This window comes from Patiria miniata, unplaced genomic scaffold (genome assembly GCF_015706575.1).
Source record: "Patiria miniata isolate m_02_andy unplaced genomic scaffold, ASM1570657v1 HiC_scaffold_5, whole genome shotgun sequence".
Taxonomy (NCBI): domain Eukaryota; kingdom Metazoa; phylum Echinodermata; class Asteroidea; order Valvatida; family Asterinidae; genus Patiria; species Patiria miniata.
The window spans coordinates 19536200-19549908 of record NW_024037072.1 but is presented as its reverse complement, the minus strand read 5'-3'; positions in this window follow the sequence as shown (position 1 = coordinate 19549908).

Genomic DNA, 13709 nt, shown 5'->3' with positions numbered 1-13709 from the left:
TTGTCCCAATTGCAATGACTTATGTCAATTATTTATAAGTTAAGCCTCGAAGATTACTTGATAAATTATAGCAGTGTCTTTTAATTTAGAAACAAGAAGATATGTATTCGGAGTTTGTTTTCGTTACCAGCATACGGCGATCGGGCGCGACATTATTTGGTTGTACGTAATTGTCACAGCTATAAGGTGGCCCACAAGTGTCACGGCAGGAACAAATTGGCCACGGCAAGAGCAAAAGGGCCACGGCAAGAGCAAATTCGCCACGGCAAGAGCAAATTCGCCACGGCAAGAGCAAATTCGCCACGGCAAGAGCAAATTCACCACGGCAAGAGCAAATTCGCAAAAGCGAAATAATAAGGGTGCAACCCTGCAAAACAAATCCTATACTAGACACTAGTGCTAAATGCGCATACTTCAAAATTCTTTTAAAAATACTCTCACAGGACTGGTATTCAAGCTACACAGAAAAATGATGATCAATGTGTCATTTTCTTTTAATTTTTTGTTGGGTTGACCCCAAAGCGGAAAAGTAGCCATCTTGAAAAACGATCCCTCCACACCAAAGAAAAAACGCCACTTTCGAGCCCAATAGCATCCAAAATGCTCAGAATTGGAAGCCCCAAGTCCGGGCCAGAGGTTCATTACCATGTCTCTTCAATTCCCCAATTTTATGTGTTTAATAGGAAGGGGCGTAATCATACATGTCGTCACTACATTTTAAGTTAAATGGGATGGAGTTTGGCCGCCACCATGCATTTAAGTTTTTCTCAGACTTGTGTTTTCTTAAAAAGAAATGGTTTTCTGGCTAAGAAAACAGCAAGGACGAACCGGTTTTGTGCGATACTATAGGTTTTCCCGGCAAATTTCCGAATTTTTCTAATCAGTTTCATTATCAGCCATTCAATTTCGCGTGAGTTTTGCACATGTGGTCCAATTGGGGTTTCTTTTTCATTTGGGTTTCATTCAATTTCATTTTTAGGCAGCCAAGATTTCACTGTGAATGTTTGTTTTCGTTTTCGGGCAGCCTATTTCGTTTTGGTGCATTCAAGACATAACTTGTAGCAGTCTTAAATTAAGTCTTTGCAACCTTTTGACGGTTAACGCATTCAAATTAGTGAACATCTGTGCGCTTATAACGTATAACCATGCTTTTCGTTTCTTATTCGTTTATGGGCAATCGCTTTCATCGTTTGGTCATTTAAATTAGTAAGATTTTTTAATCGATATTTTTTCCTATTTTTCTCCGAGGTTCATTTCCCCCCCCCCCCAAAAAAAAGCTTGATGACTGTAAAATTTACGATGTTACAAATCAACTGATATGAAGGAAACAACATGCAACGAAAGAATGAATTGAAAAGGACTAAGATAATTTTCTTTTTCACTGTTGATCTTTTCTACTTGTTTAAACGTTTGATCAAGGGGCTTTTTTACGTTGACGATTTCTTGACGTGCAAGACATCGGGACACGTAATTATGTTTGGAAATGGTTGTACCGTCGGGAACACTTCTTTTGCGTTATTTCTTAAATGTTTTCTTGCGTATGTCTGACCGAACACTTACCATATTCATAGGGCCCATGCAAAGTTTTCAATGCAATACATCTTTGTGTCACATTTAACCTTATTTGCAAGTTTTATTTTCCATTTTGAGGGGTGCTAATTTTTGGTGCCTTCTCCGTTTTTGTACTAATGCAAAGTTTTATATTCATTAGAAAACCTGTGATGGCATTCCGAGCATGATTAATGTTACACGGCTATTTCAGCAAAAAAAGTTGCTAGAATTTTGGATATTTTGCCGTCATAAATTTCTTTTATATATTTGGTGATTATATGATGTGTCAGTACATGGCAGTAAGCCAATGACCACCCCTTTCCCACAAATGTTTTTAATTAGCAAATTTTGGATGACTAATTTGAAAGAAAAAACCCTGAACTGAACAGTGTCTTCCTGAAATGACATCACAGTAACAGCGCTAATCCGGAAAAACATGGAAACTTTTAAATGCTTAAAGAAGTGCACAATAATTTGCAATAAGATTAAACCCAAAAAGTGTTGTCAAATGTGTAGTTTTCTTACATTTCACAGAGTTGCGCAAAAAGAATTCCTGAGAAAAATTCATTGCACATTCCCTTTAAGAAAGAAAGTCAATGTACGGTTTGAAGTCATCAAATATGATTTACGCTAAGGAATACGGACACGTATGATATGAAGTCTTAAAAGATGTTTGACAAAATGTGAAACATGTTTGCCCATTAATGAAAACGAATGCCCGATCAACTCCTTACTAATGGTTTAGACGAAATTGAATGAACAACGCGATACTTTTAATATGAATGCATCTTTGATAGGGACGAGTGAAGCTAAAAGGCGATAGAATGCTCGGATAGGGAAATTGAAGGATTCTTTTTGACTGTCGAATGCCGATCTGCATGATCTTTCAATTTCAATCCGAATCGAATGACGTTAAATTGAAAGAAAACTTGGTGAAATTGGCCGGGAAAACCTATATAATTTCAATTAGGTGTTATTTTTTCTGTTCATAATTATAAAAAAAAAAAAAATTACGTATCAGAAAATTAACATTCAATGAAAATAATGATCTATTGTTATTCTGTCTTTTCAATTTTTGCATAATTAATCATTACAGTCTTACATCATGCTCCATGTTCTTCCTTCGACGGCAATTTATTAGTGTAATTAGAGATCTCTGTTTGTAAACTACACGTTTCCTTTCATAATATAATTTGCATAAATTGTTAGCGCCGGTATTTACATACTCACATGTGCATGATTTATGTGTGATGTGCAAATTAAAATTATTCGGAATTTCTTCGCGATGGCTTAAATTCTTTATTTTCTAAGTACTTCTTTGTCTCTCCATTTTTCATTTATCTTTTGTTTCTCCTTTTTGCATGCCCCCTCCTTTTTTCATTTATTAATCCTTTCTGTTATAAATATAAAATTTGTCATTTAATGTTAATTTTCTCGAAAGGATATATATATCCCTTCGGCTGTTTTATTTCAGTTTACTTATAATATAGGTGTTGTTCGTTCTTTTCATTAAAAACGAAACAAATTACGTATCAGAAAATTAACATTAAATGACAAATTTTACACTAATCGTCACCGTCACCACGAAGTGACACTAACATCAAAAAATCAATATTTTGCGATTTCGATTTTTTTCCTGATTTGTGATTAATTACACATAATCTATCACCTCAAGAAGTTACTAAACACATAGTTAATTAGTTTTGTCAAAACATTAATTAACATTAATGAACGTTTGCAACTTAATAGGTCAAAACCGGAAAATGCGTTTTCACGAAGTGTACTATACCATTCTTTTGCATGTAAACTGCCTGCACACTACGCGTCAAAAACGGGTTTTGCGTTTTCACGAAGTAACACAAATGTCACGTGATACGCGCGACTCACTTCTGGCGTCATCACGAAGTAGCGCTAACCCATTAGCTAATACACATGGTTAGCGTCACTTCGTGAAAACTCGAACAGCGCGTATTCTGATTTTAGAGTTTTTACTCAGTGACCTTAAGGTTAATTAGTTGATAACTCATTAATATTATTTGTTTTCAATAAAAATCACACATAAACGTGACATTCAAGATCCCAGCTTTATCAGACAATGTAAAAAATTATGAATTTCGAGGCTAATACGATGTTCAGATCACCGTTTCAAAACATCACCAACTTAAATCGCTTGTATCTCGAAACACACATTTTCAGCTTCGCGGGGTTAAGGTCAATTCGTGGTGTCGGTGACGAAATGTCACAAATGCTTGCCTATTCACGAAATTGAATGCCGAAAACGCTTACCGAGAGTCGCGCGAATTTGAACGCCATTTGTATGCTTTTCCAAATTGAATGTTGACTCTTCAATTCTGTATAACAAACGTGTGCAATCGTGTGCTCATGAAGTTAAATTGAATGATCCTTTTTTCTCTTTGAATGGAAGTCTAGTTCGTCAATCAATTTCGTTCTAAATTTAATGTACCTATCGTTAATTCGGATGCTAAATTTGCGAAGTTTGGCGGGAAAACCTATATTTGCTAGATTTTGTTATACTGCGTGTAAAAGCCCCATGTTTGTCGTTTTTGATAAAGGTTTCCCGCTCAGTTTAATAGATTTGGCAGCCAAATTAATCACGAATTACCCGTTTTCGCACGAATTTGGATGCACGTTTAGATCAACATTCAATTAACTAAATAGATCGTTAAATTGAAATGTAAAGGCATGCGATTGTACTTTTCAATGATTTAATTTCAAAGATAATGCATTCAAATTAAAATGTCATATCGGGTCATTCAAATTCGCAGGAGCTTCAAGTTGCGTCAGTTTGAGAATTCGAATTCGCCGGTAAAACAAGCTTTTTTTGAAACGCGAGCAAAGATTAAAGCTAATCGAAGAAAAGGTTGGAGAATTTAAATATAGAAGATAATATAGAGCAAAAAGTAATAATTAACACGATAAAAAGAGAGCAAAGGATCTCCTCGTTGAATATTGCATAAGGTTATTTTTTATATGTCGACTTTCGTGTATGATGTTTCATTTTTTCGCAGCACTATAGTTTTTACTTCTTTAGATTAAAGACAGATAACAGATACTTTGAACATGAAGAGACTAGAATGAAACCAAGAACAAAACAACATGTGAAAAGTGAAAAAAATTAAATCTCGCATCTTGCCTTCGTTTCCCATAGTTTGAATGCAGAAACTACTAAATAGAATGTGCAGAGATGAAAACTAAACTAAGAATCTACCGCAAATGATCCGAAACCAAACAGACTGCTAATTTGAATGGCCAGTTCAACCGAATGATATAATTTTAATTTAGGATGTGTTAAACATGAAAGTTGTACATCGATGAAAATATCAGATCTTAAAACGAATTTGATCGCCTGAAAGCAAATACGAACCACGGGAATGACAGCAGGGCGCTACTTCGCTTCAAATCCGGCCACTATCAAGATGATTTTGAATGCTATTTTTGCGAAATTGCCTGCTTTCTTCTTCATATAAATCAAAATACGTTTTTCAAAGTTGCCACTTAGGCCCTATATCATTTTAAGAGCAGATTTCGCACTTTTTTATGTTCACAGGGGTATGTGACACTATAAAAACTTACCAAAAAATAAAATACATGTATGGGTGGAAAACTATTCTTCAGGATGTTTTTTTCCTCAAACAAGTTAAAAAAGTTTAAAATGTCACAATCCCTAATTTAGAATTTTGGCACATTTTGAGGCGATTCTGCTGGCCCACTGCGCGACGTCAACAAGGTATAGCTGATGTCATATTGTTTTGGAAACAAATAGAAACACTTGTTCGATCATCTTCAAATACTGACTTTTTTCGCCATGTTACAAGGTTTCTCTCATATCTCAATGCAAACAAATATAAATAATAATACAGATAATAGTATTTCGTACAGTGTAGCCACGAGCCATGTTTTTGTTAGCTCGAGCAGAATTTTATTATGCCCGTGCAAAGACAAAAAAGCCATGAAAACATTTATTTTTAGATACGCATATGTTCCATCAACTCCAAAGACGTCAGAGGCTCCGTCTAACTTCATTGAAGTCTATCGCTACTGATTCTATTTTTGATTAGCCATATGGGTGATTCCATAACTTAATGTGGAGTCCAGTGAATTTTGGTGTCCGTCTGAACATTGTGATATTTGTTGCCCCATATATATAGGTTTTCCAGGCCAATTTCGCAAAAATAGCATTCAAATTCATCTTGATAGTGGCCGATTTGAAGCGAATTAGCTTCCTTATCAGAATTCAATAATAAAGGCCAAAAACGTAGGATCATGAATATTCATCAATATAATTAGCTGGCTTGACAGACTTCGACACCAGATCGGGCGCAGAGCCCTGCAAATTTGACAGCCACCGCGTGCAGTGAAGCGGTTAAGCTGTCTGGGTCTTTGTTGACAAGACTTATTAGTGGCCATGTTCTGACACCGGGGGCGTATTCGAAACTCCGTTCCCGTGTTGAATAAACACGAGAACATCGTTCCGAATAACGAGAACCAACACACGAACGGTGTTCGCGAACAAGATTCTCACTCTCCACTTATTGGGGAGTAGATGAAGAACGTCAAGAACAAAGATGGCGGACTTAAACCCCTACCGGAACTTGCGTTAATATTGGTGTATAAAAGCCAACCGCATTCTAGGTATGATCAGGCACACTTGTTTTGATGTTCACGACACTGTTACTCGTAAAATTCTTTATTTAGCGCATGTTAGGCCCATTTGGGATGCTAAAGGCCTTAACAATGCGATTGAAAAAGTTCAGAGACGTGCCACCAAATTTATTCTGAGAAGTTCTGCCTCGTACGAGGAGCGTCTGAAAGAGTTAGACCTCCTAAGCCTAGAAGATCGTCGCAAACTCAAGGGCAATGGTCTCTTTTTCAAGGGCCTCCAGAATTTGACGTCTATCACAATTAATGATAAGGTCAGCTTCCGCAACACTGATTTCCACAATCTGAGATCCTCCGATTCTCCCACTCTTATTCCCAACAAATGTAAAACTGGCATTTTTAGGCAAACTTTTTTTAACCGCATATACAACTCCTGGAACGAAATTCCATCTAACCTAAGAAATTCACAAGTTCTTTTTTTTTTTTTTAAATCGGGCCTACTTGACCACTACTCGCTAGTCAGTGATGTGTAATTTGGGTAGAGTTCACCCGTATATTTTTTATTATGCTAGTGCAATAATTTGTGGCCGCTTTTAATTGTAGTTTTTCCTTTTTCTTTTTGTCATTTTTTTCTTTGAACGGTATTTCTTTGTTTTCTTCGGTTGTTTGCTTGTTGTTGTGCTTGTCCCCTGTTTTTCGGTTTTGATGTGTGAACAAGGGTCCCCATTTAATGGGCCTGTGTGCCTGTTCGGGGTTTCCCTTTTGCACCACATGTCATTTCTAAAGTATTTGTGCAATGAAGGTAATAAAATAAAATAAAATAAAACAAAAAACTGAAAGCATTCACTCAATGCAGGAGCAGTAACAATAAAAAAAAAAAATTGTACGTGGTTTAGAGTGGGCTTGTCAGCCTTGTCTTTGCCCATTTTTATAGCTGTTTCGGGATTTCAATTATTTTTGTATTTATTCAATTAATTGTCCCTTCTTTTCATTCAGTGTTTTCATGCGGCGGCTGCCATCTTGAATTTTGCGCCCAGTTGCTCTCCACATGCACTGGGGCGTTCGTAACCGGCAACCCGAGAACACTGTTCCCGGGTCACCCGAGAACGGGGTTTCCAATACGCACCGTGTTAGCTAAAACGGTAAAAGTTAAAACGGTCGGTCGCCACGTGAGGCCCGTCGTAAAAAATAAAACTACCGAGCGTCCAGACATCGCTTTAAGTTGAGCAAGTTTAACTCGAAGCAGTTTGTCTCAGTTTCTAAGGTCACGTAGAACATCCACCTCGGCAAAAACCGCGCGCTAAAAAGAGCCTCCACTCTTCACATTTTTACAGTTCGCTACACGTGGTCTGAGCCCCTCACCGTGTGATGCCTGTTGCCATGCCGTGTTTGACATCGCATCCTCGGCCGGTCATGTATGGCACGCCGGTAAACATGACGACAGTCACTTGTCCACCGCGGCGATTTCCCCTTTTTTTTAAGTATCATATCGGCCTTAGACCGTTTGTGTTTACAATTTGGGGCTATTTTCTGTACCTTTCGTGGTGCAAAAAGACCGGTGTTTTAATGGAATTTAAAACGGTGTCTGAACGACCCCAGTATTGCCACCTCTACGGGCCGTTATCACGCGTCTAACCAGGAATTTGGTTGAGTCGTTAATCATTGGGGTCGTTCAGACACCGTTTTAAATTCCCTTAAAACACCGGTTGAACTCGATTCAGTGTAACTTTCTTGCTAAAACGATGTCTGAACGCTTTTTTATTTAGACCGAATCGAGTTAAACTCAAAGATAAAACGGCAACTTAAACCCCCTCGGAGGGAGGGTTTAGCGAATAACCAGAACGAGTTTATCTTCTAGTACGATGTCTGAACGGTTTTAGCTAACGCTGCCCGTTTTAGCCAGCGCAGTGACCCGGAGTTACGGAACGCTTTCTCTGTGGTGCGCTTTTGTATTAAGCAAACAATGTCCTAATTCTCCTACTGTTAAAAAAAAAATCAAATTTCAAGTACAATTTCCGCAAGTTTTCTGACCACATGGTCCGAGTTTCACATCGTGCTCACTCGCATAACAAACGTTTAGATGGCAACGCAACAACCGCTAACCGGAGCATAATTATCATAATACACTAATATATTCAACTACCAGGAAAACCTTTGCGTCGATTGGTCAATATTGCAACGTTAATATCACGTGTATTTTCACGTGACTGACATGTTGTGCGGGTTAGTTGATGTATTAAACCTTGAGTGAAATCTGTTCAATGACGTCTCGTTTCGAACACTGGTTTTCGAACAACTTTTCAGAACATTTTTTATGTCTTTTTGCACCACGAAAGGTACAGAAAATAGCCCCCAAAATGTAAACACAAAATGGTGTATATGTAAAAATGGTGTATATGTAAAGATGTATGATACTTCCAAAAAATGGGGAAATTGCCGCGGTGGACAAGTGACTGTCGTAATGTTTACCGGCGTGCCACGCTACATGACCGGCCGAGGCTGCGATGTCAAACACGGCATAGCAACATGCATCACACGCTGAGGGGCTCGGACCACGTGTAGCGAACTGTAAAAATGGAAGAGTGAAGGCTCTTTTTAGCGCGCGGTTTTTCCTGAGGCGGATGTTCTATGTGACCTTAGAAACTGAGATAAACTGCTTCGAGTTGAACTTTCTATATTTAAAACGATGTCTGGACGCTTGGTAGTTTTATTTTTTACGACGGGCCTCCCGTGGTGAGCGACCGTTTTAACTTTTACCGTTTTAGCTAACACGGTGTCTGAACATGGCCATTGTGTATAGGATCCGTGATATAACAAAGTTATTTTCACAATAAACAATTGATGTGTTATCCTGGGTAAGACAAAACAAAATATATTTTGAAAGAAACACACCAAATTGAGCATGAATCATCACAAAAATAGCAGAAAATTAGTTTGGTGTCCCCTTTATACGCGAAACTGTGAATGAGTTTTGACATGGTATTTTGGCATTTCTGGAGTAAATAATGTCTGATTTTGGCTAATGAGGAATGTCAAGATCTAATTATACTAACAAGTATTAATACATTTTTTCCATTTTGGGTCAAGATGTCAAAAGTTGGTACCCTAATTTATGGAATCACCCATATATGCAGCACCAGAAATGCGCTTCAAAGAGTTAGTTCATGTCTTCAATGTACATGTTCACGTAGTCCTACATTTGCCACTGCTACATCAAACATCGGATTTCAATATGGCGTCACATCATTCGAAAGACATAGAACAAGAAATGGTGATACTATCAGTTTTTGTGCCACAATCATCGCTTTTGGGTTCATCCGATGCTCATTTGTTCATCGGATGACGTCATAAAGACTGCCCCATCTTTAAATAAGGCATTTGTGTTCACACAAGGACTTATCTTCATTCCTTGAATGGTTTGGAATAAATGCCATTTGCGTTAGCATTTGACCTTTCGATGTCAACCAACGTGCACGACAAATTTATCAAGGGATAGTTTATCAGATCGAAAAGTGTTTACATGATTGTAAATTGTGTTCATGAGATATAAATGACAGAAGATGGTAATCTTTTTTTGGAAGTTAAATCGCTTGTAATTTGATATGCAAGACGTTATGATGAAGTCACGCTTGTACTCTTGCAATTTGGGCCAGGGTTATAAAAATGATAATGTGTGTAGCACTGGAAACGATAATATAGGAATATAAACTGGAAAAATTAAACGGTAAAAGAGATGAATAAGAAACATTGTGCAAACATAAACCCTTGTCCAAAGATGAGCGTTTTTTGGGGTGACGTCACCATGGCGTCATCATATATCAAAATAAAACCGTTTTAAGGTCAAATTTTGCCAAAGTACTTTAAAACTGAATTGAGTATCCTGTTCATTTTGTGAGGTACCGTAGTAGATATTGCCTTGTGCAACAAGAGGGAACACGCACTCTCAAATTTGTATCCTTGTGGAGACAACGCTTTGTTCCTTTGTTTCCAAAAAATGCTGCCTTGTGGAGACCGGAGTTTGATACGGAACGAAAGATTGCAAAGGTCACCACAAGGCCATTTCTAAAGGTGAATAGGTCAAGGATTTCACGAAATAGATATGTGGATTTTACTCAAACACTAGGAATTTCCAAGGTGTACTTATCGTCGCAAACAAAGTATTTTATGTCCGGGATAATCAGAATTTCAATCCAGGAAAGTAATTCTGGTTAAAAAAGAGCATTTTGAAAATAGCTTTCTATCCTTTTACGATTTTACACACGAGCACTTGACCTTGTGTAAACGCGTTAAATCCATCCCGTAAGAAGTGTGATCAGGCAAACTTGAGTGAGAATAAGACAAAAAAATAATGCTAAACGATAAAGCTAAAAGGTCTGGTTCAGTCACAGAGTCACTGATTGAAACCATTTTATATTTCCCCTTACCTCTGGTCAAATGATAAAATGCTTAAAATGAGACTTTGGATTTTGTTTATTTAATCAGATATCTCCAGAAAATAACTAAGGTGGGGGTCAACGGGGGTCATGCCCCCCCCCAAAAGAACTGATTTTCTTTTAAGTGACGTCGCAACATAAGGATTTCCCCCTCCTTGCTTTTCATATTAAATTTGGGGCAGAAAAGTTTGGACCCTCTTTGGGGGAAAAATGCCCCCTCCCCCCCAAAAAAAAATTGCGTTCTGGATCCGTCCTCGATAAGCGGCCTTCAGAGATGGTTGTTCAGTTTGTTCATGAGTCATGAATGACAATACTCAGTCATTTGAGCTAAAATCGCTTGTAACTTGATACCATTACGTCACAGTAATATGCACACCTTTGGATCAGAGTTGATGTTCCAAGTTTCATACCATGTACCGTTTAGAAAAAAAGGTCGCGGAGAAATATTGGCAATAAATAAGAAACTAAGAAGCGTATAGAATGATAACGATTTGAAAACGGTGATCGGATTGAGCCCAATCGCCCGTGTGGTATACGTACGTTCGCCCTCGCAGGAAAAGACACAAGCCAGGATCAAGCACAAGAGACGAAACATCCTGACGTAAACTTGAAAAACTTCAGCGAAATCAGCCTCCGAGACAGCAAAATGATGACGGTTGATCCGTGTCGCAAAAACGTGGTTCCAGTCAGCCGGTCATTATTGTCCCTTTTATCATTTTCCCGCTGGCTTTCTAAGCCAATTGAAGATCAGAACGTCCCTGCGTACATAGGCCTTTGCTAGGGAGATTGGACCAATCCAAAACAATTGATGATGCATATTCATGAACCTTGGACCAATTGAAAAGCTGAAACCGACATCGTATTGACATGTGGCTCGGAATGTGTTCTCCCGTGTGTGAATCTATAATACACATGAACGTTTGTGTCTTCTGCCATCTATTACGTATTCAAAACAATGACAGCCATATGTAACTTTTGTCGTCACTGATTAATCATACACTGATCAGCTTTCTAAATAATAGAATTGTAAAAACAAAATTCAGTTGGAACAGAAATTTCTCGTGCTGTGTTGAGAAAAAAGTTTCTGTATATAATCTAATCTAATCTTGCACCATGTCCCGAAGGACGTTGGCTGCACGATTTTTCACTCTCCACTCCTGTCTGTCTTGCGCTCTACGGTGTTCCAGGTAGAGGGCGCTGTTATCCATGATGTCATTTTTCCATCTCTTCCTTGGCCTATCCCGTCTATTTTTCCCAGTGACTGTTTCTAGCAGGATGCTAGAACATTTGAGTTTGGAACTTTGCATACAAGATATCATGATAGCCGTATTTGTTGCCTATATGTGATCCCAATCTTGCATGGCTGGTCTGGCATACATCTATTACCCAACAGCAATGTGGCACAATAGAAAGAGTTCAAAAACAAGCGTGTCGTATTGATCTTGGTTCATACAAGGTGCAAAGGCCTACATACAAGGTTTGCAAAAACTTCAACATTGACGACACTACTTTTGGAGAGCAAATTAAATACCGAGTTCAGTTTTTAAACATCGACATATGCTCCTTCCTATTAAAGCAAGTAATCGAAGTGCTCTTACAAGTGATCTTACAACTTTATATGGAAGAAATTCCGCACACTTTTCAATTTGTTAACTTTATGTTAACGATGTGTAGGTAGCGTACTGGGACCTTGAGTAGAGTGCTGAAAAACATGCAAAACGAAATCAGGCCAACTTTACTCACTCTTTAGCCAGCAAAATTCTCCAAAATTTCCATTGGGCAAAGAAAAGGTCTTCTGTATTTTACCGACCAAGTCTGAAGACTCAATTCATACTTTTCTTTAATATTTGCACATGAGAAGGAAGTCAAGTGATTTCAAAATGAGGCTAAAGACTAGACGGGTACATGTCCAACCATGGTCCAATTGTTTGAAAAGACTGACCTCTTCCTTCAATGTCAGCAGTCTGGTGGCTGACTATGGAAAAAGTGTGTAGAAATAGAGACTATATAGTACCAGATATGCCAGATGTTTCTTTTGGTACAATTGATTGATGCAGTAGTGAAGGGTTGTAATGCTGGACTGGTTGTTTCGTGTGCCAGTCTATTTTCTTGTATTTCGTAATTATTTTCAATGTCTTAAGTTGTTGGACTCTCATGCATAGTATTGTGAGTCCCAAAGTTTCGGACTACATGCTGACATGGAGCAATGTTGACAAAGACATGATCAATGAAGATACTGACAATCGCAACATCTTACCATGGACCCTTTAGTTTCACGGATGACCGCCAGACCGGAAATGTGCAGTGAAGGTATATGTTACGTTGCATTGTCGGACACTTTGCATTGTAAAATTCCCCGTTTGTTATGCAAACTATCCCAGGTTGCAACGCGCAGCATATCTTCACTGCACACATGGCACTTTGTGGGTCCATGTTGACTCAATCGGCCTAGAGCAAGGCTACATAGTAATATATTGACAATTTTTTTCCCAAAGAAACAATATTACATATACATGTATACTTAATAGGCCTACTTACTTTATTTCATCTCAAGGCAAAGAAAAGTAGGCCTACGTGTATGTACTTCAAAATTATCATTCCTTCATTATGTTATAACTTATGGGAAAAAAATAAGATAACAATAACAATGCACGGGAAAAAAACGCTGCCAAGAGATGCAGGGGCACCAAAACTATAAGAAAATATGAAGACTTTTGAAACAAACTTTGAAACGTTTTCTCCATCGGATGTAACCCAGTCATTGTGTCAGTAGGCATCTAACACAGTTAGACAATTAAATTATTGAATGACCCCAAAGCGCTATCTGAGCATTGAGGAAATGGCGAAGAGAGTGGCTTTAGGTTACTGCATTTTAAGTACCCAATCTCTTTTTCAATTGACAATTTAATTTTTCCCAGAAAAGAGGCCAGGCATTTGTGACATTACGCTTGCAGATCTGCAGCCAGCGGAGCGCCACCAAGTGGTGTCCTTATACATGCTGCCAGATGACCTCAAGAGGTTTTACCTGACCTTAGATGGGCTACTGATGTTTACCCAGCAAGATATGGGACGGAGAGGTACCCCCCCCCCCATCTCCTATATACC